At 41.4% G+C, this 2,816-nt stretch overlaps 1 long non-coding RNA gene across 1 annotated transcript; it reads left to right on the plus strand.

Annotated features, from left to right (window-relative positions):
• Positions 1–217: 217 nt before the first annotated feature.
• LOC118469535 (uncharacterized) lies at positions 218–2,179 on the plus strand. Its single transcript, XR_008601209.1, has 2 exons — positions 218–416; positions 1,925–2,179. It is a non-coding gene; the product is annotated as an uncharacterized LOC118469535 (long non-coding RNA).
• The last annotated feature ends 637 nt before the right edge of the window (positions 2,180–2,816 follow it).

Here is a 2,816-nt window from a genome sequence, read left to right on the forward strand (position 1 = left end):
TTTGCTCAAAAAAGCGGAATCTTTGTGCAAAATGATCCAAAAACTTTTTCTAATTGACTAAATTGTATAAAATTACCCAAACATTTGCCCAAAAAGATTCAAAATGTATGCAATAAGTTGATGTGATCTTCTTGTTAAGCACATTTAACTTCTAGAATTAGGGTTAGGGCTTTAGGAATCTAACGTTCCTAAAACGTTGTCCATCCTCCAGACGGATCTAAGACCCGACCGGCCTCTGGGGCAGTGTTTGGTGAAGTTATCTCTGGAGGCTGCTGGAGGATAAATGTGGAGATCTGCAGATAGAAGCCAAGAAGATGAACGGAGCTGGAGAGGAAGAAGATCTACAGTGGTGTTCAAAATAATAGCAGTCCCACATCACTTTATCAGGACCGTCAGTGTTGATTTAACTTATTTCTGTAAGTTATACCTTGAAAAAAGAAACGGGGTGCTGGGGGGAGGAGGGGAGCAGGGCCATGCAGAGACCTTTGGAGGGGCAGGTGCTCAAAGTTAAAAGGGGGCACATGGAGCAAGAATTTGAAACATCATACAGAAACATACCTCATAATACAAGGTGCAGCAGTGGCTAAGTCTCAGGACTGCTGATCAGAAGGTCATTGGTTCAAACTCTGACCTGTGATGTAGTGTATTTGAGAAAAATTATTATTTTGAAGCTGAATTTACATCACCATTAGACACTGGACTGTTTAACTGTGGCTACTCTTCCTGGAGTCCTTGCTTTTAAATTTCATACCTTTTCCAGACATGTACTGTAGAGCCACGGATTTGCTCCATGGTGCTGATTCATAATCTGCCCTTCATTATTCGTAGTGCTAATAATAAGTTTAAAAACAATTAAATGATATAGAAATCATGTATTTAAATGTATTTGTACTTTTATTCAGTTTGACTATCCACTTTGCACAAGACAGCAAGGTTCTAAAAGTTTTATATTTTATATTTAGGCATATTATATTTAATTTGTCTATATATACAAATGTTATAAACAAGTACTGATATCTTTAAATGAGAGGTTGAGAAAATCACAATTCAAATTCTTCTAATTATTATTGCATTTATACTGCAATAGTCCAAAATTATGTGAAAATGCATGCAAAAATGCATGCATTTTGCAAATGCAACCTCTGTCTCATTGCCTCTAGAAACAGGAAACACACTGCAACTCACTGACAGTAAAATAATACATCTCTCTGATGCACTTTGCCCATGACAACAGAAACATACAGAAACAAAAAGAAGCCTGGCAGACTTTATCCTCTCAGCAGCTGTGTGGTTAACTAGCGGCTAGAACTGATGACAGGTGTGTGTGCAGAGTCAGACACACACACACAGGATGCTCACTTCATCAGTCATCTTGCAAAAATACACCGTACATAAACGAATCCCGCTGCAGAACCTCCTCTCCATCAGGACCATCAGTTGTTGATGTCCTCCCTCGGGTCTCCGGTTTCTAGACTAGCGGCGCTAGCGCAGAGCTCCAGGGAACATCTGGACCCCTCAGAGCAGTGAGGGACGTCTACGTAGATCACGTGACCGACCGACAGTAGATCTGAATTATTTTTAGTTTTGTTTTATTTATTATTTTGGTCCTCAGAGACTTTTACACACACACACACACACACACTTACAAATAAAAACAAAATTAAATAGAATTTAAAAAAACAACTTTGACAACAGGGCACTTTGGGCATCAAGGAGCAAAGGGGCAGGTGCTTCGGCCCCCTCCGCCTCCCCTCACCCCCCTCCGCCTCCACCTCCCCTGCTGAAGAAATACCATAATCTTGGGATTAATCAAAAATAAAACCCTAACACTATGATATACAAGAACTGTCGACCTCACCTGTTGTCTAAACTGGACAAACCACAGTATTTCAACCCCAACTTAATTATTGACAAAACAATATAGAAAACAGCGGCGGACTACTTCCAGCTGCGGAGGGACACCCTTTTCCAGCTAGCTGCAATCTGACGCAGTGACGCAGCAGAGTGCAACTGACCAGGGCGGAGGGATACGTCATTCTGCTGGGAGAAGAGACACAGCGAGGAGGTAAGTTATCTTCTGAAAGTGCTTTTGAGTTTTTGTTGATAAAATTTAATAACAATGGCAGTTTCTTCTGTGATAAAATGGAATAAAATCAGCACATTGACAGAGCTTTGCGAATATGACTACATTTCCGTGTTTTTCTCTATGCTAATCCATCGCGTTAATCAAAGTTTGAAATGGCGCATTAGTAAACTACACCACTGTTGTCAATGGCGGACATTTTAGTTGAGGGGCGTTCATTTAGGTTAGAAATGCTTCCGACGTGACAGCAGCAATAAAAAAAACTTTGGAATTCAACATTTACCTGCAAGCAACTTCTGGCTAACGTTACCCTTTTGTTAGCTAGCTAGTTTGCACACAGTTAAAGTTGTGCCGGTATGCCCGCGAAACTGAGCCCCCCTCCCCTCCCCTCCCCTCCCCGGATCAAAAGGGCCGCTATTTGTCTATTTGTCCATCTGCACGGTAAGTTTTAACTTGTGAAATAACAAGTTAATGAAGTCTAAAGACTTGGACGCTTATATTTACTGCATATAGTCAACGTATTTGTCGATGGTCCGAGTGTTTGAGGGGAGGCATTTGTGTTTGTACGGCGTATAGTAATGAAACGAGCTGAAATACTGTGAATTTCTTGCATTCACGCTGTTTATCTACCGTCGCTCTCTCTCTCTGTATTCATCCTCTTGCTCGCTCTATCACAACAGAGCTCCTCTACCGCAGCTGCTCTGGGGATGAAGATCTCTGTCAGGGTGCAGCA

Source organism: Amphiprion ocellaris, chromosome 3 (genome assembly GCF_022539595.1).
Source record: "Amphiprion ocellaris isolate individual 3 ecotype Okinawa chromosome 3, ASM2253959v1, whole genome shotgun sequence".
Classification (NCBI taxonomy): domain Eukaryota; kingdom Metazoa; phylum Chordata; class Actinopteri; family Pomacentridae; genus Amphiprion; species Amphiprion ocellaris.